Source organism: Ovis canadensis, chromosome 6, assembly GCF_042477335.2.
Source record: "Ovis canadensis isolate MfBH-ARS-UI-01 breed Bighorn chromosome 6, ARS-UI_OviCan_v2, whole genome shotgun sequence".
Classification (NCBI taxonomy): Eukaryota; Metazoa; Chordata; class Mammalia; order Artiodactyla; family Bovidae; genus Ovis; species Ovis canadensis.
In genome coordinates, this window is record NC_091250.1 from 86944751 (window position 1) to 86971071 (window position 26321).

The following is a 26321-nucleotide window of genomic DNA, read 5'->3' on the forward strand; positions in this document are numbered from 1 at the left end:
ATGGCCCACAAAAACTTGCACACAGATGTTATAACTGTTTGAAATAACCTTATGCATTATTGCTTAAACTTGGAAACAACCAAGGTGTCCTTCAGTGGGAGTATGGACAGATAAACTATCCAGGCAACGGAATATTATTCAGTACTAAGAAGAAATGAGCTATCAAACTGTGAAAGGAAACGAGAGAAACTTAAATGTGTATTAGCAAGTGAAAATGTACATTACTAAGTGAAAGCCTGGGAAGACTACATACTGTGTGATTCCAACTCTACAACATTCTGGAAATGGCAAAACTGTGGTGACAGATCAGAGATTGCCGGGAGAGAGGACATAAAGGATGAAGAGGCAAAGCTCCCAGGAATTTTAGGGCAGTTAAAATACTCTGTATGATATTATAATGATGAATACACGTCATTATACATTTGCCCAAGCCCCTAGAATATACAATTTCCAGAATGAACCCTAAAGACTTTGGGTGACTATGTGCCAATGTAGATTCATCCCTTGGTAAAAGATAAACATTTGGTTGAATGATGTTGGTAGTGGGGAAGGCTATGCATGTGTAGGTGCAGAGGGTATGAGGGAAATCTCTGTACCTTCCTCTTAATTATGGTGTGAACCTAAAACAGCTCAAAAAAAAAAAAAAATCAAGTCTGGGGCTTCCCTGGTGGTCCGGTAGTTAAGAATTTGCTACTAATGCAGGGAACATGGCTCAATCCCTGGTCCAGGAGGATCCCACATGCTGCAAGGGAGCTAAGCCCACGCACCCCAACTACTCAGCCCATAAGCTGCAACTACTGAAGCCTGTGTACCTTACAGCCTGTGGTCTACAAGAGAAGCCACTGCAATGAGAAGCCAACAAACCACAATGAAGAGTAGCCTCCATTCATGCAACTAGAGAAAGCCCACAAGTAGCAACAAAGACCCAACACAGCCATAAATAAATTAATTAAATAAAATTTAATAAATGCAAACATTGAAAAGATAAAATCCTTTAAAAAGTCTTCAGAGAGGCCCAGTCATAGAGGCTCACAACTCGCAAAAACTCCCACACTTTTGTGAGGTTTACTTCTAAGAGTTTTACCAGATCTTTACAGTAAACAGTGGAGAAATCTCTCTCAGTGCTTCCAGCAGGAAACTAGAAAAGAAACCCTTTTGAAATATGCTAGAGCATTCTGTTCTTCTTAGCAAGACCTGTACTCTAGAGAAACTATTCTATCAAAGCCCAACTTCCTAGGGTTCTATCCGAACCTAAACTCACTGGAGAAAGGGAAATACCCAACTTTAGCCCCTACCAGGCCTTCTGTCCTACTGAAGGACAGAATGGTGGGGAATAAAATTGAGAAGAACTGATGACATTCACTGTCCAGGACACAGGTCACCAAAAGACTGAGGCCTAATCATAGGATTAGTGAACATTTTCCCCCTCCCCAGACTTTACCATCATCTTACTAAAGGCATACTTACTGCAGTTCCTTTATACACTACATGATGTCCACCTTTCAACAAAAAAGTACAAGGCATGCTACAGGGCAAGAAAAACACTATTTGAAGAGATGAAACAGGCATCAGATCCAGAGCCAGAGATGACAGGAATGCTGGAATCATCAGACCAGGAATTTTTAAAACTATGATCAACATGCCAAGGCTTTATGGGACATTCAAGAACACATGTACAACTTAAGCAGAGAGATAAGAAATCTTAAAACTCGTTGAAACAAGATGTTAAAGACCGAACATTCTGTAACAGAAATGAAGAATGCCTTTTGATGTCACTAGCGGACTGAACATGGCTGAGGAAAGAATCTCTAAGCTTGAGGATATGATGTTAAAAACTTCCAAAAGAGAGAAGGAAAAAAAAAAAAAAAGGCTGAAAAAAACAGAGCAGAGTATCCAAAAATAGGCATAACTGCCAAAGGTGTTACAAACACATAATGCAAATCTTGGAAGGAGAAGAGACACAGGAAATAAAGAAATATATACAGCCATAAGGGCTCAGAATTTCCCCAAATTAACATTAGACATGAAAGCACCGATCTAGGAATCTCAGAGAACACTAAGCAGAATAAATGAAAAATAAACACAGAAATAACTGACAAACAACTAATCTCAAAAATATACAAGCAACTTATGCAGCTCAATTCCAGAAAAATAAACGACCCAATCAAAAAATGGGCCAAAGAACTAAATAGACATTTCTCCAAAGAAGACATACGGATGGCTAACAAACACATGAAAAGATGCGCAACATCACTCATTATTAGAGAAATGCAAATCAAAACCACAATGAGGTACCACTTCACACCAGTCAGAATGGCTGCGATCCAAAAATCTGCAAGCAGTAAATGCTGGAGAGGGTGTGGAGAAAAGGGAACCCTCCTACACTGTTGGTGGGAATGCAAACTAGTACAGCCACTATGGAGAACAGTGTGGAGATTCCTTAAAAAATTGCAAATAGAACTACCTTATGACCCAGCAATCCCACTGCTGGGCATACACACCGAGGAAACCAGAATGGAAAGAGACACATGTACCCCAATGTTCATTGCAGCACTGTTTATAATAGCCAGGACATGGAAACAACCTAGATGTCCATCAGCAGATGAATGGATAAGAATGCAGTGGTACATATACACATTGGAGTATTACTCAGCCATTAAAAAGAATTCATTTGAATCAGTTCTGATGAGATGGATGAAACTGGAGCCAATTATACAGAGTGAAGTAAGCCAGAAAGAAAAACACCAATACAGTATACTAACACATATATATGGAATTTAGGAAGATGGTAATGACGACCTTGTATGCAAGACAGGAAAAAAGACACAGATGTGTATAACGGACTTTTGGACTCAGAGGGAGAGGGAGAGGGTGGGATGATTTGGGAGAATGGCATTCTAACATGTATACTATCATGTAAGAATTGAATCGCCAGTCTATGTCTGACACAGGGTGCAGCATGCTTGGGGCTGGTGCATGGGGATGACCCAGAGAGATGTTGTGGGGAGGGAGGTGGGAGGGGGGTTCATGCTTGGGAAGGAATGTAAGAATTAAAGATTTTAAAATTTAAAAAATAAAAAACTAAATAAGAAAAAAAAAGAAATAAAACACACACACACACACACACCTGGGTATATCATATTCAAATTAAAAAAAAACAAGCATAAAGAAAAATTCTTAAAAGAAACAGTTATGTATAGAGGAGCAAACATATCAATTACATCCGACTTCTCTACAGAAATCATATAAGCAAGAAGAGAATAGGGTGAAATATTTAAAATGTTAATAGAAAAAACTTCCAACTTAGAATTCTGTACTCTGTGAAGTTATCCTTCAAAAGTGAAGGAGAAATAAAGACTTTCTCAGAAAAACAAAAACTGAGGGAATTTGTTGCCAGTAGACCTGCCTTGCAAGAAAATTTTCAGAAGTGTTTTAGAGAAGGAAATTGATTTTGATTAAAAACTCAGATTTACAAAAAGAAAGAAAGAGCACCAGATAATAAATGAAAGTAAAATAAAAACATCTATTTTTCTTATTATTAGTTTATATAACAGTTCATTCAAAATAATAATAGCAATAATATGTTTGGTTATAAATGTTTATAAATATATAAGCATATATATACAAGCATGCATATGTTTGTGAGTATTCATTATGAAAAAAGCTCAATTTTTTTTTTTAAGTGTTAGTTGCTCACATCTCACTCTTTGCAACCCCATGGACTGTAGCCCACCAGGCTCCTCTGTCCTTGGAATTCTCCAGGCAAGAATACTGGAGTGGACAGCCATTCCCTTCTCCAGGGGATTGAACCCAGGTCTCCTTCATTGCAGGAGGGTTCTTTACTGTCAGAGCCACCAAGGGAAGCCCATACATAGGTTTCAGTTCAGTTCAGTTCAGTTGCTCAGTCATGTCTGACTCTTTGCGACCCCATGAATCGCAGCACGCCAGGCCTCCCTGTCCATCACCAACTCCCGGAGTTCACTCAAACTCACATCCATCCAGTCGGTGATGCCATCCAGCCATCTCATCCTCTGTCGTCCCCTTCTCCTTCTGCCCCCCAATCCCTCCCAGCATCAGAGTCTTTTCCAATGAGTCAACTCTTCACATGAGGTGGCCAAAGTATTGGAGTCTCAGCTTCAGCATCAGTCCTTCCAATGAACACCCAGGACTGATCCCCTTTAGAATGGACTGGTTGGATCTCCTTGCAGTCCAAGGGACTCTCAAGAGTCTTCTCCAACACCACAGTTCAAAAGCATCAATCCTTCAGTGCTCAGCCTTCTTCACAGTCCAACTCTCACATCTATACATGACCACTGGAAAAACCATAGCCTTAACTAGATAGACCTTTGTTTATGTATGATTATATATAAATTAAATGAATGATACCAGTGATATAAGGAATAGAAGGGAGGAATTAAGAACATTCTGTTATTATACATGTCAAAAAGCCAGAAGAATAGTAAAAAGCATCCAAATAATCCAAGAGAAAACATGTAAGCAAGAACAAGGAAATAAACAATCAGATAGAACAAGTTGGAAACAAACATAAGATGGTAAGCGTAAACCCACTGGTGTTAGTTTTAACACATGGTTGCAAATTCTCTGATGTCCACACCACTGAATGTTGGAGTCTGTCTCTCCTCCCTTGAATCTGGGTAGGCTTATAAACACTTTCATCAAGGTGACTTTTGAGGCTAGGTCATAAAATGTCACACAACTTCGGCCTTGATTCCTGAAAACACTCACTTTTGAAAGCCTGAACCAGTATGTAAAAATTTTACCTACCTTGAAGCTGACATACTAAATCTGCGGCTTAGCCATAAAATGGAATGCTACTTAGTAATATAAACCACTGATGAACCACTGATACACAAAAAAATATGATTGAAACTTAAAAATATTTTGCCAAGTGGAAAAAGCCTCACACAAGACTAAGTACTGCATGACTCTCTTATAGGGAAAACTAATTATGATGGAAAAAATGAGAACTACGGTTGACTCTGGTGGGTGGGAGTTGGCAGAGATTGACTGGGAAGGGCAAGAAACAACTTCCTGAACCTGAAGGTACTGTTCAAAAGAGGTTTGGATATTACAAGTTTACGAATTATCAAAATCAGCATATATACCTAAGATAAATTAAGATTTGTTCTGTGCATTTTATAGCAAAACAAAAGGCTGCAAACAAATACTGAACCCTCCTTAATGTTACGCATACTGAAATATTTATGGGGAAAAAAATCTGCAATTTGCAATGCAGTAAAGAAAAGATGCATTCATGGATGGATAGAGGGAGAAACAGATGAACAGATACATGAAAAAGCAAATTTAGTTAAATGTTAATAGTAGATTCTAGGTGGAGGGTGTACAAGTGTTTACTGTCAATTTTATCAACTATACTATAATTTGAAATTGTTCACGTTAAAATATTGGAAAATTCCCCCCACCCCAAAAAGAAGAGAATTTTTTTTTTTTTTAGAAAAAGGGGAGGGGGACTGGCAGGAAGGGAATGGGTAATTAGGGAGCTGCTCCTTCTCCTTAGAAGACTGTTACTTCTGCAGAAGAAACTGCTTCTATAAAAACTGATTATACAAAGATCCCAGTAGAATGGAGTTCTACAGGATATCTATATTAAGGGGGTTTCAAATCCTTCCAGAATAGGTCGGAAATGCCCAGGTTCCTGAAGTTGTAGGAGATTTCCTTGCCTAAATTTGCCATGGCTCCTTCATGGCTGGTGGCCTATTTGGGATTGAGCTAGGGATCCCCAAATGCAGCAAGCATTGCTTCCAAAGGTGCTCAGACTGAGAGATCTGTTGAGAGGACAAGATCTCCAGATGGACATCTCAAAGGATCCATTATTCTAGTACAAAGAATATTGCCTATATGGCCCAAAAAAGGATACAAGGCGGGGGAAAAGTCCCCTGTGCTATCAACTCCAGGAAGGCAGAATCCAATTTATCGTGCTCACCATTTTATCTCCAGCATTTTAGTACAGTGTCCAGCACAAAGTATAAACATATTAATTAATAAATTAAATGATGTTCTATTCTATTGAAAACCTTGGAGTAAATTTCAAAATAAATGATCCACACATTTCAACTGTCCTCTTTACCCAGCATCAGTGGAAACAACTTTCAGCAAGTATAAAGTATAGAACTGATAAAGTATAGAATTGTGTATCTTTGTCAAAATGGTTAATATGTTTTTCCAGTGAGAGAACAAACAAAATGACAGTTACTACTGTTACTCTATTTACTAAGCAGGTACCATAAAGCTAGAGAATATGATAAGCACCTTACCTTGTTACCAATACTTGCAATAATCCTAAACCGTAACTGCGGGATGAGAAACCAGTGTTTAGCTAATTTACCAAACATTATACTATGAGTAAGACCCAAAGCATCCAAATGTATGCTGCCTGACTCCAAAGTCTATTTACAACACATCACAGTGTAAGGTATACATGCTGTATACTGAATAACACATAAATAAATGTAGATTATCATCTAGTTAAGTTGCTTTTCACCATGTGCATATATGGAGAATCTACTCTTGGCAAACACCTACCGTAGAACATGAATGTGTGTGTGTGTGTGTGTGTGTGTATGTGTGTGTGTGCAGTGACTGCCTAAACAATTAAAAGAAGGAAGGAAGCATATCCTCCCTGGCCTTTGGCCTCTCCCTTCCTCACCCTCTAGTAAATATAAATCTGTCCAAACCAAAAAGCTTTTCCTAATTCTAGCAGAAATTGTTGCTCTAGCATTATTATTCTCCACCCAATACAGTTTTTTTAAGTTTTTTTGAAGTATCTTTTCTCATGAAAGGATGCTCCCGGGGGGTTGTTGTTTCCTCATGCCCTCAATGGACACTCTAGAGCTCTGTTCCTCTCTCCAGTGAAGATCTGTTTGAACACTGAACAAGAAAATCACACATATGAGGACACAGGAACCATCAACTGGGGGAAGAAACTCATACTGCAGAGAATCAAGACGCACTTAAATTTTGTCTTCGGTGAAATCCACCACTCCTGCTCAGGGGTCACAAAGAGTCCAACACAACTGAGTGACTAACACACACACACAACATAGAAAATAATGTACGAAAGAAGGAATTGAAAACAGAAGAAATGAATGCAGAAAGCAGTAAACAAAAAGTTGATAATGTTATTAAATCTAACTAACAATAATCTAAGCAGATGCAAATAAGAAAAGGATACTTACAATTCGTTCTTATAGTCAAAGTCTTAAAGTCCCAAGACAGGCAAACCAAAATTATACTGTTTTGGAACATATACATACTTATTAACACTGGAAACAATGAGAAATTTTTAAAAATAGTTTTTATTGGAGTATAGTTGATTCACAATGTTGTGTTAGTTTCAGGTGTACAGCGAAATGAATCAGTTTTGTATATATACATATACCTACTTTTTTTAGATTCTTTTTCCATAGAGGCCATTACAGAGTATTGAGTAGCGTTCTCTGTGCTATACAGTAGGTCCTTACTAGTTATCTATTTTGTATATTGTAGTGTCTATATATGCTTCAACAGTACATGAACCATGAAATTCCAGATGTTCAAGCTGGGTTTAGAAAAGGCAGAGGAACCAGAGATCAAATTGCCAACATCCACTGGGTCATCGAAAAAGCAAGAGAGTTCCAGAAGAACATCTACTTCTGCTTTATTCTCTATGCCAAACCTTTGACTGTGTGAGTCACAACAAACTGTGGAAAATTCTTAAAGAGATGGGAATACCAGACCACCTGACCTGCCTCTTGAGAAATCTGTATGCAGGTCAAGAAGCAACAGTTAGAACTGGACATGGAACAACAGACTGGTTCCAAATCAGGAAAGGAGTACATCAAGGCTGTATATTGTCAACCTGCTTATTTAACTTATTATGCAGAGTATATCTTGAGAAATGCTGGGCTGGATGAAGCACAAGCTGGAATCAAGATTGCTGGGAGAAATATCAATAACCTCAGATATGCAAATGACACCACCCTTATGGCAGAAAGTGAAGAGGAACTAAAGAGCCTCTTGATGAATGTGAAAGAAGAGAGTGAAAAAGTTGGCTTAAAACTCAACATTCAGGAAACTAAAGATCATGGCATCTGGTCCCACCACTTCATGGCAAATAGATGGGGAAACAATGGAAACAGGGACACACTTTATTTTGGGGGCTCCAACATCACTGCAGATGATGACTGCAGCCATGAAAATAAAAGACACTTGCCCCTTGGAAGAAAATTTATGACCAACCTAGACAGCATATTGAAAAGCAGAGACAGTACTATGCTAACAAAGGTCTGTCTCGTCAAAGCTATGGTTTTTCCAATAGTCATGTATGGATGTGAGAGTTGGGCTATAAAGAAAGCTGAGCTCTAAAGAATTGATGCTTTTGAACTGTGGTGTTGGAGAAGACTCTTGAGAGTCCCTTGGACTGCAAGGAGATCCAACCAGTCCATTCTAAAGATCAGTCCTAGGTGTTCATTGGAAGGACTGATGCTAAAGCTGAAATTCCAATACTTTGGCCACCTCATGTGAAGAGCTGACTCATTGGAAAAGACTCTGATGCTGGGAGTGATTGGAGGCAGAAGGAGAAGGGGACGACACAGGATGAGATGGCTGGATGGCATAACTGACTCGATGGACATGAGTTTGAGTAAGCTCTAGGTGTTTTTGATGGACAGGGAAGCCTGGTGAGCTGTAGTTCATGAGATCACAAAGAGCTAAACAGGACTGAGTGACTGAACTGACTCACAGAGTGTGTATATATCAATCCCAATCTTCCAGTTTATCCCTCCTCACCCTTACATCCTGGTAACAATACGTTTGTTTTCTGCATCTGTAACTCTAAGAGATATTTTTGTCACTAAAACTTAGATAGTGACTAACTCTGATGAAGTAGGGGGATTTGATTTGGGAGGGTTGTGAATGGTTTCTGGAACACTGGTTTAATTCAATTTCTTGAATTAGCTCATTGTTCTCAGATGTAAATCTCTTTTGGAATTTGGGTATCAAGGTGGATATTGACATTGTAATTATTATTTTAACTGTACATATAAATCTTTTGCACTATTCTGAATTATGATTTATCTTATGTTAAAAATACTAATTTTAGAGAACTTGAGTTCTAGTTAATATGAAGATGGAAACTGGGACAGTATAAAATTAGTGCATTCTAAATTCCTATGTTATTTAAGAAGAAACTAGAAATACGGATGAAGTTTTGCTTTGTTCAAAACAGGTAGATTTTCTTACAGAACATTGTTTTTAAAATATCTTTTACATTAAAAATATTTTAATGTTTTCTAATTTTAAAAATAGTATTATCTTATAAGCACTGTACAATGAAGCTCAAGTAGGATATATAGCTTTTTCAATGCTTTAAAATCTTATGGGATTTTACATTTGTAAAATTAGCTTATTTTGCATATATCATAATATAATTTATATTATATTTTAGAAACTTTATTTCCCCCAACAGAGATTAAATCTTTAAGGGTTGAGTATTCATTATGAATAAGGTTTAATATTTTGAAAAAATAAGTGAGTTGAAGTGTAGCAGCTCAGCTATGTCCAACTCTGCGACCTCATGGACTGTAGCCCACTAGATTCCTCGGTCCATGGAATTCTTCTGGCAAGAATACTGGAGTGGGTAGCCATTCCCTTCTCCAGTGGATCTTCTCAAGCCAGGGGTCGAACTAAGGTCTCCTGCATTGAAGGCAGGTTCTTCACACTCTAAGTTAAACTTTTATAAGTCTCCTGCTATGGGAAGGGAGTCAGAATACCTCAGCTTTCTGTGTGAAAGTAGGAAAGTTACTTTAACTCTCTGGATGCTAGTTTTTCACATGTGGAAAGTAAAAGATGATCTCCAGAACGCTTCCAGTAATGTATTTCTAAAGCATTTAGTTGTTTCCAAAAGTTTACTGTTATAAAAGAGGCTGCCAGTAACATCTTTGTGCAAATAACCTTTTACTTTTGTTTAGTTCAAATTAATTCCTCAGTATAAATCCCCAGGAACAGGATTAGTAGATATAAATATGTTTAAAGCTTTTGATACAACAGACCAGATACATTCTCTAAGTTGCTTTCCTAAGGCATCATCAGTTCAGTTCAGTTCAGTCGCTCAGTCGTGTCCAATTCTTTGAGACGTCATGAATCCCAGCACACCAGGCCTCCCTGTCCATCACCAACTCCCGGAGTTTACCCAAACCCATGTCCATCGAGCCGGTGATGCCATCCAGCCATCTCATCCTCTGTCGTCCCCTTCTCTTCCTGCCCCCAATCTCTCCCAGCATTAGAGTCTTTTCCAGTGAGTCAGCTCTTCACATGAGGTAGCCAAAGTACTGGAGTCTCAGCTTCAGCATCAGTCCTTCCAATGAACACCCAGGACTGATCTTTAGAACGGACTGGTTGGATCTCCTTGCAGTCCAAGGGACTCTCAAAAGTCTTCTCCAACACCATAGTTCAAAAGCATCAATTCTTTGGCTCTCAGCCTTCTTCACAGTCCAACTCTCACATCCATACATGACCACTGGAAAGACCATAGCCTTGACTACATGGACCTTTGTTGGCAAAGTAATGTCTCTGCTTTTGAATATGCTATCTAGGTTGGTCATAACTTTTCTTCCAAGGAGTAAGCGTCTTTTAATTTCATGGCTGCAGTCACCATCTGCAGTGATTTTGGAGCCCACAAAAATAAAGTTTGACACTATTTCCACTGTTTCCCATCTATTTCCCATGAAGTGATGGGACCAGATGCCATGACCTTAGCTTTCTGAATGTTGAGCTTTAAGCCAACTTTTTCACTCTCCTCTTTCACTTTCATCAAGAGGCTCTTTAGTTCCTCTTCACTTTCTGCCATAAGGGTGGTATCATCTGCATATCTGAGGTTATTGATATTTCTCCTGGCAATCTTGATTCCAGCCTATGCTTCCTCCAGCCCAGCGTTTCTCATGATGTACTCTGCATAGAAGTTAAATAAGCAGGGTGGCAATACACAGCCTTGACGTACTCCTTTTCCTATTTGGAACCAGCTTGTTGTTCCATGTCCAGTTCTAACTGTTGCTTCCTGACCTGCATATAGGTTTCTCAAGAGGCAGGTCAGGTGGTCTGGTATTCCCATCTCTCTCAGAATTTTCCACAGTTTAGTGAGATCCACACAGTCAAAGGCTTTGGCATAGTTAATAAAGCAGAAAGAGATGTTTTTCTGGAACTCTCTTGCTTTTTAGATGATCCAGCGGATGTTGGCAATTTGACCTCTGGTTCCTCTGCCTTTTCTAAAACCAGCTTGAACATCTGGGAGTTCATGGTTCATGTATTGCTGAAGCCTGGCTTGGAGAATTTTGAGCATTACTTTACTAGCATGTGAGATGAGTGCAATTGTGCGGTAGTTTGAGCATTCTTTGGCATTGCCTTTCTTTGGGATTGGAATGAAAACTGACTTTTTCCAGTCCTGTGGCCACTGCTGAATTTTCCAAATTTGCTGGCATATTGAGTGCAGCACTTTCACAGCATCATCTTTCAGGATTTGAAATAGCTCCACTGGAATTCCATCACCTCCACTAGCTTTGTTCATAGTGATGCTTTCTAAGGCCCACTTGACTTCCCATTCCAGGATGTCTGGCTGATAGCAGTTGATAAATTGGCAGTAGTTAATAAAGGCTTTAAAAATGTTCTTAATCTTAAGTCTACCACTCCACCTCTAGGAATAGATCTCTAAGAGAAAGAAAATACAGTTATGCTTATCCAACTAATATTTATAATTTTAAAAACATGAGAAAAAACAAAGGTCAAAAACAGAATACTGGATTTTATACATTTAACTATGGAAGACTCTGACTATCAAAAATCAAGATTTAGAAGAGTATTTACTAACATGGGGAAATGTTCACAGTATATATTTAGCAAAAAAGCAGACTTACAAATGCCATGCTTATTATTATACAATTATATACTTACATATCTATGTATGACATACATAGATATCTAAAATATATACACACATAGACATAAAATAAATGTGTTTTGTGTTACTGTTTGGTTTCTAATCATATACATTCTAAATATACTATATGTGCTAAATATATATAACATATATTTAAAATGTGTATCTATGTGTTTAACCACTCAGTTGTGTCTAACACTGTGACCCCATGGACTGTAGCCTGCCAGGCTTCTCTGACCATGAGATTTTCCAGCAAGAAGACTGAAGTGGGTTGCCACTTCCTTCTTCAGGGGATCTTCCCAACCCAGGGATTGAACCTGCATCTCCTGTGTCTCCTGCAGTGCCATCAGGGAAGCTCATATTTAAAACATATCATTAACACCAAATTATAATAATGTTATTACGTAGAGAGTAATGTGATTTTAATTTCCTGAATTTTAAAAATTTTGTGTAAAGAACATATATTAGTTTTGTGACTTGAAGAAAAGAAAAAGCAGTAAGGAACTTCCGTGTTGGCCCAGTGGTTAAGAATCTGCCTTCTAATGCAGGGGATGCAGGTTCGATCCCTGGTCAGGGAATTAAGATCCCACATGCTACAGAGCAACTAATCCCACATGCCGAAACAAAGACCCAATGTAGCCAAATAAATAAGTATTTTTCAAAGCAGTAAAGCGTAAAATAAAACCAAACAAGTCACTCCAGTTCATCTCATCATTCACAGTGAATGGTCTCCTTCATCCAGACTTTATTTTTTCCATAAGAGTTTATTCAGGCACATGGTCTTGTGCTTTATGGCAAAGCCATGGGTGTTGGCCATCTTACTTTTGGTTCCCAGGGCTTCTTGATAGATCTAAGGATAATCACATTCTCCTTGCCAGTGACTGACTCAGAAGTGGCTAATTCTGACAAATGAGCCATCAGGTGAAGTCCAGAGTGTGAGTAGGGATCATTTGCTTGCCTCTGAGAGAGAGCCCAAGGAGGAGATGGTTTCTCCTTCACTTTCTCTCACTGTGGTCTAGGCCAACCACAGCTGTCTTGCAGATCTTTGCAACTGCTGCCAAAGATCAGAAACCAGAGAGATGGAAATAACCTGGGTATCAGGTGGCAGCGCAGAGCTGCTGAAGCCAGTTTTACATCCAGGCTTGCTGTTATGTGGGCTAATACATTTTATTATTGCTTAAATCAGTGTTTCATAACTTTCACTGTGTAACAGAATCTCTAGAGAGTTTAGAAACTACCAATTTCCAGGTTATTCCAAGGTTACGTCAAGGTCTTCAGGGGCAAACCCATCTGAGTCAGGGTTTTCTGTTCGTTACACCTGAAAGCATTTTGGTGGATGAAGACACCTCTGCAGACACCTCCATTGCTATTTCCCTTAAACCTTCAAGTCAGGGATTTGCTTTGGGTTTTTCTCATACCAGTTCCTCTTGGGCTGAGCTTTTTGCCTCTAAAGTGCACCATGACCAACGTCTATTTCTTGCAGACCTACCAAACCCATTAATGCCTGTTCCGTGTTACTTTGCATATTTGTAACATGTTAAGGATCAAGGATGTGGATGAATCTACTCAGGCATTCCATAAAAGTGTTTATGTTTTTAAAAAAATGTTTCGTGAAGACTGAGCTTCCCAAGTGGCACTAGCAGTAAAGAACCTGCCTGCCAATGCAGGAGATGTAAAAGACGCAGGTTCGATCCCTGGATGGGGAAGATCCCCTGCAGGAGGGCTTGGCAACCCACCCCAGTATTCTTGCCTGGAGAATCCCATGGACAGAGGAACCTGGTGGGCTACAGCCCATGGGGTCACAAAGAGTCAGGCACAACTAAAACAACTTAGCACGCACACACCTTTAACACAGTAGTTATATGATATTTTACTAAATGTTGAGTTTAACTCAAGTGAATATGATATTTGAATATCTTATGTTTTTGGTTGGTACATTGTAGAAGGTATAGGATGCTAGAATCTTCATATATTCTATTTTTATAAATTGCCAGTAAGCTTCAAAAATACTTTTCATGAAAGTACATTCATAAAATCACTCTTAGCAAGGAAACTGTTATAAATAGTGCTTCCTTGAAAGAATTCAACAAGGTCTTAAAGATGAAGTCTTTCAGAGAATCAATTCTCAATGCAAACCATCAAAAGCACCATGTCTGAACAGTTGGTGGGTTCAATGGAGGGGGTATGTATCATGACATACATAGTGAAAAAAAAAATCAGAGAGCCATAAATAAGAATGACAGCTTTCAAACCGACCCACTACTCTACTTAACCAGGCCCTAGAAAGCAAACTGATCTCAGGAGGGCCAACCCTGCACCTTTTAGGGACTAACCCTTCATAGGGACGGCTGTACAATTAACACAAGCTGTGGGCTGCCAATGGGCTTCCCAGGTGCAGAGGTAAAGAATCTTCCTGCCAATGCAGAAGACGCGGGAGAAGCGGGTTTGATTCCTGGGTTGGGAAGATCCCTTGGACTAGGAAATGGCAACCCATTCCAGTATTCTCGCCTGTAGAATTCCATGGACAGAGGAACCCGACAGGCTACAGTCCATGGGGTCAAAGCGTTGGACACAACTGAGCATGCACAACCGAGCATGCAAGAATGCCTGTGGGCTGCCAGTAAAACATAGTAAGCTTGCCCCACAAGGTGGCAGGACCCCTGCGGGAGCCCAGTCGGACCCACCATGCTACTGATGGTTTTCATGCCATTTAACAGCAAGCAAGTTAATAATTGTAGTGGTTTATCTCAACACTCCCTGCTGCTTTTAGTGCTTAACTCAAATGTGATGTTCATCAGCTTTTGCTAGTAGCAAGAGGCAGAGCTTTATCAGAAAATGTAAAGATCACTTTGCGATTATTATTTCGCCCTAGGGCAAGGCTACCCTAAGTGCCCCCACACGGCTCCTGGAGGGATGTTATCTCCTGAAGGCTCTGGAAATGAGTACAACGGCATTTAGATTTCCATCCATGCCTGCCCCACTCCACCCCCACACACTCTTTTTTAAAAAATTAATACTGGGCTTACTTAAGTCACACAAAATGGCAATTGATAAGATATGGAGTAAGCAGTGTTTTTGTTTCAGCGTAGCCTGGCTGACCTGGTCACTCTACTCCAGTCCCACCTGGCTCTTGCTGACCACAAAGCCGCTTACTTTCTTGTCATCCTAAGTCTCTTGCACAAACTCCTGTCATCTGGTGCCCTAAATGCTCAAGGCAGTCATACTGTCCTCCTCTGTGGACTTAGCATTTTACATACAGTGCAGCATTTGAGGGAAACCATGGGTTAAGAACCCCAGCAGCTTGTGGAGGTCGGTAGTAAGCTGAGACTTTTAATTAAGCGCCTGGTGGGAGACTCTCTCGTCATTTAAGAGAGATTGACAAGCTTCCACTTAGAGTGAATCAGTCTCTAAGAATCTCCCATCACGAGTTGGTGGACAGAAGATCCAGCCAGCATCTTAAAGAGAGCAGCGACATCACTAAGCCATCACATCACAACCTGCTTCGGCAGGGAATGCACATTGGATTCTTAGATCAGACATCATCAGTATTCAAATATTAGTGATTGGAAGCTTCATAGACGAGAACAGAAGAGAAAGAGAATGTCACTTCAGAAATTGTCATCTGCCACCCAGCCAACCCTTACACATCTTATCCTGCCCAGGCACACACACTCCAACGGACAGTTGGAGTGCTAGTTAGCTAATTCAAAGGAAAGAGGCTTTCCTAGATTCTGCTTAAATATCCAAAATCTTAACTTGCAATGATTTCCCCAGCATCCCACCTGAAAAAGAGGTAATTTGCCAAAAAAAAAAAAAACTGTAGCTATAAAATATGAAGATACTCAAAGAAATAATTACGTGTTTTCACTGATTGCTTTGTTCTTACACCATCTTAAAAAGTTCCCAAATAATGTATAGTTAACTATGACGTTTTTTTGAGCCCCAAATGAGTTTCTGAAGGGCAGGCTAAATCAAGCTGACAAAGCAAGGGGATGGAGAAGAGCATATTGTTATAGGCTCAGTTCAGTCACTGAGTCGTGTCCGACTCTTTGCGACCCCATGAATCGCAGCACGCCAGGCCTCCCTGTCCATCGCCATCTCCTGGAGTTCACTCAGACTCATGTGCATTGAGTCTGTGATGCCATCCAGCCATCTCATCCTCTGTTGTCTCCTTATCCCCCTGCCCCCAATCTCTCCCAGCATCAGAGTCTTTTCCAGTGAGTCAACTCTTCACATGAGGTAGCCAAAGTACTGCAGTTTCAGCTTTAGCATCATTCCTTCCAAAGAAATCCCAGGGTTGATCTCCTTCAGAATGGACTGGTTGGATCTCCTTACAGTCCAGGGGACTCTCAAGAGTCTCCTCCAACACCACAGTTCAAACACATCAATCCTTCGGCGCTCAGCCTTCTTCACAGTCCAACTCTCACATCCATACATGACCACAGGGAAAACCATAGCCTTGACTAGACGGACCTTAGTCGGGAAAGTAATGTCTCTGCTTTTGAATATGCTATCTAGGTTGGTCATAACTTTTCTTCCAAGGAGTAAGAGTCTTTTAATTTCATGGCTGCAGTCACCATCTGCAGTGATTTTGGAGCACACAAAAATAAAGTCTGACATTGTTTCCACTGTTTCCCCATCTATTTCCCATGAAGTGATGGGACCAGATGCCATGATCTTCGTTTTCTCAATGTTGAGCTTTAAGCCAACTTTTTCACTCTTCTCTTTCACTTTCATCAAGAGGCTTTTTAGCTCCTCTTCACTTTCTGCCATAAGGGTGGTGTCATCTGCATATCTGAGGTTCTTGATATTTCTCCTGGCAATCTTGATTCCAGCTTGTGTTTCTTCCAGTCCAGTGTTTCTCATGATGTACTCTGCATATAAGTTAAATAAGCAGGGTGACAATACACAGCCTTGACGTACTCCTTTTCCTATTTGGAACCAGTCTGTTGTTCCACGTCCAGTTCTAACTGTTGCTTCCTGACCTGCATACAGATTTCTCAAGAGGCAGGTTAGGTGGTCTGGTATTCCCATCAATATATTTTTTTAAATTTATTTATTTTAATCGGAGGCTAATTACTTTAAATACTGTGGTGGTTTTTGCCATACATTCACGAGTCAGCCATGAGTGTAAGAAGAGGTGGCAAGAATACACAGAAGAACTGTACAAAAAAGATCTTCACGACCCAGATAATCACGATAGTGTGATCACTCATCTAGAGCCAGACATCCTGGAATGTGAAGTCAAATGGGCCTTAGAAATCATCACTATGAACAAAGCTAGTGGAGGTGATGGAATTCCAGTGGAGCTATTTCAAATCCTGAAAGATGATGCTGTGAAAGTGCTGCACTCAATATGCCAGCAAATTTGGAAAACTCAGCAGTGGCCACAGGACTGGAAAAGGTCAGTTTTCATTCCAATCCCTAAGAAAGGCAATGCCAAAGAATGCTCAAACTACCGCACAATTGCACTCATCTCACATGCTAGTAAAGTAATGCTCAAAATTCTCCAAGCCAGGCTTCAGCAATACGTGAATCATGAACTTCCTGATGTTCAAGCTGGTTTTAGAAAAGGCAGAGGAACCAGAGATCAAATTGCCAACATCTGCTGGATCATGGAAAAAGCAAGAGAGTTCCAGAAAAACATCCATTTCTGCTTTCTTGACTATGTCAAAGCCTTTGACTGTGTGGATCACAATAAACTGTGGAAAATTCTGAGAGATGGGAATACCAGACCCCTGACCTGCCTCTTGAGAAACTTATATGTAGGTCAGGAAGCAACAGTTAGAACTGGACATGGAACAAAAGACTGGTTCCAAATAGGAAAAGGAGTACGTCAAGGCTGTGTATTGTCACCCTGCTTATTTAACTTCTATACAGAGTACATCATGAGACACGCTGGGCTGGAAGAAACACAAGCTGGAATCAAGATTGCTGGGAAAATATCAAGAACCTCAGATATGCAGATGACACCACCCTTATGGCAGAAAGTGAAGAGGAACTAAAAAGCCTCTTGATGAAAGTGAAAGGGGAGAGTGAAAAAGTTGGCTTAAAGCTCAACATTCAGAAAATGAAGATCATGGCATCCAGTCCCATCACTTCATGGGAAATAGATGGGGAAACAGTGGAAACAGTGGCAGACTTTATCTTTTTGGGCTCCAAAATCACTGCAGATGGTGACTGCAGCCATGAAATTAAAAGACACTTACTCCTTTGAAGAAAAGTTATGACCAACCTAGATAGCATATTCAAAAGCAGAGACATTACTTTCCCGACTAAGGTCCGTCTAGTCAAGGCTATGGTTTTCCCTGTGGTCATGTATGGATGTGAGAGTTGGACTGTGAAGAAGGCTGAGCGCCAAAGAATTGATGCGTTTGAACTGTGGTGTTGGAGGAGACTTTTGAGAGTCCCTTGGACTGCAAGGAGATCCAACCAGTCCATTCTGAAGGAGATCAACCCTGGGATTTCTTTGGAAGGAATGATGCTAAAGCTGAAACTGCAGTACTTTGGCCACCTCATGTGAAGAGTTGACTCATTGGAAAAGACTCTGATGCTGGGAGGGATTGGGGGCAGGAGGAGAAGAGGACGACAGAGGATGAGATGGCTGGGTGGCATCACTGACTCGATGGGCGTGAGTCTGAGTGAACTCCGGGAGTTGGTGATGGACAGGGAGGCCTGGCGTGCTGCGATTCATGGGGTCGCAAAGAGTCGGACACGACTGAGCGACTGAACTGAACTGAACATGAGTGTATATGTGTTCCTCATTCTGAAACCCCCTCCAACCTCCCTCCTCATCCCATCCCTCAGGGTCATCCCAGTGCATCAGCCCTGAGCATCCTGTCTCATGCATCGAACCTGGACTGGTGATCTATTTCACATATGATAACATACATGTTTCAATGCTATTTTCTCAAATCATCCCACCGTCACCTTCTCCCACGACTCTCCCAGAGTCCAAAAGTCTGTTCTTTACATCTGTGTCTCTTTTGCTGTCTCGCCTATAGGGTCATTGTTACCATCTTTCTAAATTCCATATATATGCATTAACATATTGTATTGGTGTTTTTCTTTCTGACTTACTTCACTCTGTATAATAGGCTCCAGTTTCATCCAAAAATATGGAACACTTCATAAATTTGCGTGTCATCCTTGTGCAGGGGCCGTACTAATCTTCTCTGTATCATTCCAATTTTAGTATATATGCTGCTGAAGCGAGCACTCTACAACATATTTTTGTAATACATCTTATTTTGGGTTGGTCTTGATACCAACTGGAGTCTGAGGAATTGCAAATTTCTCCACAAGCCTAGTGGAAGATGTTTCTAATGGGTCCTAAAATATTTACTGAGTTTCAGCACTTGAATCATCTTCTGGGATTAAAACCTAAACCCATTATTTCTTCCTAACTGTACAGTTTTGTACAAATCAGTGAACCTGCCAAAACTTCTGTTTTCTCATCTATGAACTGGTGATAATATTAGTACCTGGCTCTTAGGCTTGTTATGAAAACTATGTTTTTATAAACTGCTTTGTAACCAGCCTTTGTACCGTCAGGTGGCTCAGACGGTAAAGCGTCTGCCTACAATGTGGGAGACCCAGGTTTGATCCTTGGGTCGGGAAGATCCCCTGGAGAAGGAAATGGCAACCCACTCGAGTACTCTTGCCTGGAGAACCCCATGGATGGAGGCGCCTGGTGGGCTATAGTCCATGGGGTCGCAAAGAGTCAGACATGACTGAGCAACTTCACTCACTTCACTTGTACCCAGCCTAGCACAGACTAAGTTCCTAATAATTTACTGATTAATATTGTTTCTGTTATTTCTATGAAATCAGTGGAGGTTATGAGGAGGTGCCATTGGTACTTGAGGGGAGGGCCATTTAGTAGCTACTTGCCCAGAAATGAGACTTTGACTCTCTTTCCAACAGATGCAGCTTTATTTTATTTCTTTAGCATAAGGGAACTTTTTTTTTTTAACATTTATTTTTTATTTATTTATTTGACTGTGCCAGGTCTTACTTGCAATACATGAACCCTTAGTTGCAGCATGCAGGATCTAGTTCCCTAACCAGGGATGGACTCTGAGCCCCCTGCATTGGGACCATGGAGTCTTAGCCATTGGACCACCAAGAAGTGCCCAGATTCAGATTTAATGGCCTTGCCAGGCATCCACACCTGGCCATTTTGGAGGGCACTCAACCTTCACCAAGATCACCTGGCAACCTAATGCCACAGTGCCAAAGCCTGTGTTAGCAGGAGACACTGAGCAAGCTGGCTGCCACATGAAACAGTGATGGGACTTCAAAGCCTCTCTCAGACCCTGCCAATATAAGGGAAACAAATTGGTCCTTGGTGGCTGTGGCTGCCCCAGGTCCTTCCTCCTCAGGGGCTTCATGGTTGCTGAAACTGCGGAAAGCTCAGCCTCTTGATCCATTATCTGTCACCATTCTAATGATCTGGCAGGAAAAGATACCTGCCCTCAGTACCCCTGGGACAGACGCACATTCATTTATGAGCCAGCAGAGCACCCCTTCCTCACGACTTAATATGTTTCACAGCTAATTGCATCTGTGTAGGGATTACACTTTACATTGTGCAGCTTTATGGAAACAAACTCCGGGCTTCCTCAGATTCCCCTAAACAACTCCTTATCTTGGAGAGTGAGATCCTTATCAAGGCCATATGTTAGAGGGCCTGGGCTGCTTCCAAATGACCCCAAGAGAGTCTGGGGCCTCATCAGGCTGCAGGGGACTGAATAGAGTCACAACCTGAACCAGCTCAGAGCCCCAAGCCAAGGGAGGAGCTTCTTCCCTGCCTTCTGTCCTGCATAAACCTGTCGAAGGCCACTCAGGGCCGGGGTGGCCCACATCAGCTCCTCTCCCCAGGTGATTTCCTGCGCTGTCAAAGTCTGGGGGATTCATGAGCACCTCGTGCAAAAATCACAGTGAAGCCTCTGCCGGTTCCTGGGGTGCTGCGGAGGCACTAACACATGGCTTTTTAACTCACTTAGGAGCTAATCCCTCTAACCCGTGAGGAAACCAGTTAACACTAATGGCTTCCTTTTGCCAAGATGGCAAGGTGGGCTCCAACCGGAGAACCAACTTTTTTCACACAGTTATCACAAGTCTTGGGAGATTCCTGGCCTTGGCAGACACTAAAAACACTCCTTCCCCTGCGTTATAACAATTCAGTGAGAGACCTTGTCTTAAGGAACTCCTGGGGGAGGGGGGTCGGCAGAGCGCAAAGAGCAGGAAATGTCTCCCAGTGAGAGAAGCCTGGAGCCAGAGGGGCCCTGCTGGAGTTTTCCAGCCTGTGACTCACGGGGCTACTTCCCTACTTGACCTGGCCTGGACTCCTGCTCCTCGGCCAGTGTGTCTCAGAGCCTCTTCCTGTCTCCATTCCGCCCAGGCCCCTGAACAAAGCAGAAGTCTGGAATCCACAGCAAGGACTGAAGTGTTATGTATACAGTTGGGCGTCATCTGTGGAAGCAGCTCCTTTGAAAACAGAAAATAACTTCCCTACCCGGAGAAGAACTTGTTGAGCTCTTAGAAGTGTCTACTTTAACAATTGGAGACTGAAACCTTGATTATCATCTCTTGAAAAAAGAAGACCTAGTACGTTCTTTTTCATTGATTCATAGCAATAAGTAAGGCACTTGTCAAGCACTTAGGTGCCAGGCACTGTACTAAACACTTTACATCTATTACTTTATTTAATACTCACCACAACTTTTTGAGGTCTGTACTGTTGTTATCTCCATTGCATGATTGAGGAAACGGAGGCTCAGAGAGCCTTGTACATGTACCTTGTACGTGATCATTTAGCTACTACATGGTGGAGCCAGGATACAAACACGGGTCTGTCTTATTCAAGCACTCAACTTCTTTGTCTGTAATATTCTGGGCAGAAAGGGAACTTGGAGACCAGCTGAGTCAATTGGTACTCTGATCCTCAACTCTTATAACTCCTTAACTCCTTTCCAACAACCTCACAGAACAGTCTCTGCTTACTACCCAAAAGGAAGACCCTGGGACGCACAAAGGAAAGAGCATTAGACATCAGATGACCCAGGGTCTGCCGTTCTCATGGTTTTTATCCATTGGTCTAATTGCCATTTGGAAACACAGAAGAACGTCAGAATACTCTCCATGGACACCTCTTCATATGAAAAGAGAACCCTTGCTTAGCCCCTTACATCTTCTCCAGTCCAGCTAGTTCCAGTTTGCCAGCCATTCTGTAAGCAAGGCCGTCGCAGGCACTGTCAAGTTAGAATTAAGTTGGTCTCATCAACTTGGAGACAGTGGGAACCCTCCCTTCTTTATCTCCGCATACTCACCTAGTTATACAACTTAAAATTTCCTCACCTCTTTGGAAACCCCAACATACCCTGAAAATGCAGTCAACAAAAGTCCTTAAGGTGTTTTGCTCTTGCTGATGCCTAGGAAAGCAAGCTAAAATGCCAAAAATCAATTTGCAGAGAGTCAATTGGCTAAAGTTCTATCTACCAAATGATAGATTTTATCATTACATTCCACAGATACTGAGTACCTACCACTGTCTGGATATTGTTCTAAACACTGGAGATGAAGCAATGAACAAAATAGACAGAAATTCTTGTCCTGATGAAACTAACATTCTTAATATAATGGAATTGCTCCAGCCACCTTTAAGTTCTTCTGATTGCTTTGAATGTCACTTCACAATACCTCTATGGGCATATGAGCATTCATCTAGTATTTCTAGCAGTCAAAAAGAAAAATTCAGCATTTCACATCAGTGTGATTAGTTTGGATCCCTTTACAGAATTTACATATAAATGGCAAATAAATATTATAATTTTATGCTAAAACTGATGAATTTGAATGAATCATTGAAAATGATTAAATGTATTCATGGGAAATGTAAGCCTATGTCCATCAATTTCTGAAAAACTGAAGTTTCCATAAAATTCTTTTATGAAGATAGAGTGAAAACCAATCCATTACAACTTCACAGAAATTGTCACTACAAATTGAGGTAAACTTTGTAGATAATTTTTTAAACTTGGGGGCTTGTTGATAATTTCTTTTCACTTTTTCAAGATTTTATTTTTTAGAACAGCTTTAGATTTACAGGAACACTGCAGAGAAAGAACAGAGTTCTTCTATACCCCATCCCCTGGTGCTATTTCTTCCATTATTATTTTTTTTAATTTTAAAATCTTTAATTCTTACATGCGTTCCCAAACATGAACCCCCCCTCCCACCTCCCTCCCCATAACATCTCTCTGGGTCATCCCCATGCACCAGCCCCAAGCATGCTGTATGCTGCGTCAGACATAGACTGGCGATTCCATTCTTACATGATAGTATACGTGTTAGTATACATGCCATTCTCCCAAATCATCCCTCCCTCTCCCTCTCCCTCTGAGTCCAAAAGTCCGTTATACACATCTGTGTCTTTTTTGCTGTCTTGCATACAGGGTCGTCATTGCCATCTTTCTAAATTCCATACATATGTGTTAGTATACTGTATTGGTGTTTTTCTTTCTGACTTATTTCACTCTGTATAATCGGCTCCAGTTTCATCCATCTCATCAGAACTGATTCAAATGAATTCTTTTTAATGGCTGAGTAATACTCCATTGTGTATATGAACCACAGCTTTCTTATCCATTCATCTGCTGATGGACATCTAGGTTGTTTCCATGTCCTGGCTATTATAAACAGTGCTGCGATGAACATGGGGGTACATGTGTCTCCATTATTTTTTAATAATTTTTTAACTTTTTATTTTTTACTGCAGTATAGCTGATTAACAAACAATTTTGTGATAGTTTCAAGTAAAGAGTGAAAGGACTCAGTCATACACATATATAGAACTTGATGAGTTAATTATTAGGTAAACCAAGTATCTGACAAACTGATTCTTAGCAAATTGATCACACTGGCTAGCTGATTTGGGGCAAACTGATATTTGTAAACCAATGTAAAGTTATGCTAAACTGTGGTACCCCGTCCCAAAATATGTGCAGAAAAATCAAATTAATTTATTTGCGTCTCTGACCAGTGAGTTTTTCTGAATCCTGACTCTGTCACACTTCGGTCTTCCCAAGCACTTGTTATCCAGCAATTTGTTCCTCATGCTGAGTCCTTATGCCAGTCTTCAAATCCAGGGGACCAGGGATGGCAGAAAATTCCACTGGACGCTTCCATCCAGTTTGTCAATGGTAAGTTAATTAGCAATCTCTGAATCATTCAACACGCTATAAATTTAACTTCCCTATCCCCAGCATCATCATAGGAAAATAATTACCTTTATTAAACACTTTCCACTTATCAGGCAGTATGGTGGATGTCTTATATACATACATCATTTAATCCTCATCAGGCTGAGGAAAGGGAGACTCAAACCAGTTAAGTAATTTGCATGAGACCATACAGCTAGTAAGTAACACACTTTCTTCCTTCTGGCAATCCGATGTTTATTGTTACACCAAGCTTTTACATTTAATCAGAATGGTTTTATTTTATAGATAAAGCTGCCTGAAAGATGGGAATCCTGAAGGCAACCATATATTAACTGAGACAGTCTTCTCCTGGTGGCTCAGTGGTAACAAATCCACCTGCCAATACGGCAGACACAGGTTCAATCCCTGGTCTAGGAAGATCCCACATGCTGCGGAGTAACTAAGCCTGTGTGCCACAACCATTGAGCTGTGCTCTAGAGCTGGGAAATGCAACTACTGGAGCCCGCATGCCCAAGAGCCTGGCTCTGCAACAGAAGAAGCCACTACAATGAGAAGCTCAAGCACCTCAACTAGAGAAAAGCTCATGCAGCAACAAAGACCCAGCACAGCCAAACATAAGTAAAATTATATTAAAAAAACTAAGACACTTAAAGGTACCAGACTACCTTCACATGTATCTTTTCTTTGGTTTTGATTTATCAGAAGACAAGTCAGTGCACTGCCTTCCATCAGGATTCCATCCTGATTCCCATCCCAAATATGAGCATGTCCTCAGGATATAAGTAGACAAGATCTAATCCTGGCATGACCTTGCCTCCTGGGGCTTCAAATTTTAACTGCCAGTCTTCACTTGTAACCTGGTGATGATCGCACCTAACATAAGGGCCATGACAAGGATTTAATGAGATAGTATATGTGGAGTGAATAGTTATGCCTGGCATATGGTAGACAATCAACAATCAAGGTTATTTCTCTGTCTTTCAGGCTACTCAGGTCTGAGTGGCTGCAGAGCTAATTGAAATGTTTATCACCATGAAACAGAAACAATGAAATTGGAATCCCTAATATATGTTTATCTAAAAACTCTATTAAACTTGCTCTAATATATATGTCATCCGAAATTAATACTTATTGGTACTTCCTTTTAAAGTGAACATTTCCAATTCTGTAAGTTCTGACTCAGGAATGGTTCCTGGCATGACATTTTCTTTTCTTGTTCATCAGTCAGAGAAGCAATAAGCTCTCCTGCAGTGCAGAAGACTACAAGAGTGAAAGCTGGGCAGAACTCTGAAATTTACTGATAAATGAGGTGATAAGGGAAGAATGAGGATCTTTTTTTCTGTCTTCATGACAGGTCCTCAAGGCAATTTGCCAACCATATTAGACAGCAGAGGTGGTGGGGGGGAAGGTACAGAAATGTATCATGATCTATTCAGTGACTGAACTAAAAGAAAATTCTACTTCTATTGACTTCAGGTATATGCTGCTTAAAAGATTCTCAAGTTGGTTTATACAGGAGCACACTTTGATTTGTAAAACAGATATATTTATGAAATGTTGTACCTTACCTGATAGCATTTTGAAATACCCAAGGGGAAGTCATTGTATACAGCAATCCCTACTGAAGAATTCCTAGTAAAACTAATGGCAGTGATGGAATTTACTCTTTCTGTACTTCGAATGTTCGCTAACTGGAAAAGTTTAAAATGTGAAGATTAGTATAAAGGTCAAACAATGTTAGTTACGACAAAACAAAAGATTCCTTCTGTGTTGCCATACAATGCCTGCCAACATGGAATTCTTCCGAATGCATTATCAGAATCTGCTCTTGCTATATAAGTGAAATGCAAATTTTTCAACACGAGGTGAACCAGACCAAGAAAAGCCTCATTCTCCCAACTTGCTGTCAAAGAGCTTCTTACCTGATTTTTGCCATGAGCATTCTGACTCTAAAGTCAGGTTAAGTTCCCCCACGGTAGAATCTATGTATTATAATACCTAGAAATGTTCTTGAATTCAGATCTTTGTTCAAAAATGACTGAAAGAAGAATGAGCCAATAAAGAGAAATATGCTCAATTGGTTAAAGGGATACCCTAAGAATATGTAGAGAATTCTGGGATAAGATTGAAATTCCTCCTTTCCA

The 26321-nt window shown here is 40.6% G+C and overlaps 1 non-coding gene and 1 pseudogene across 1 annotated transcript; one reads left to right on the forward strand and one right to left on the reverse strand.

The window, feature by feature from the left end:
• Positions 1 to 26321, forward strand: part of LOC138442974 (mitochondrial-processing peptidase subunit beta-like) — a 55707-nt pseudogene that overhangs the window by 26903 nt on the left and 2483 nt on the right.
• Positions 19063 to 19169, reverse strand: LOC138443056 (U6 spliceosomal RNA). The gene has a single exon (XR_011257982.1). It is a non-coding gene; the product is annotated as a U6 spliceosomal RNA (small nuclear RNA).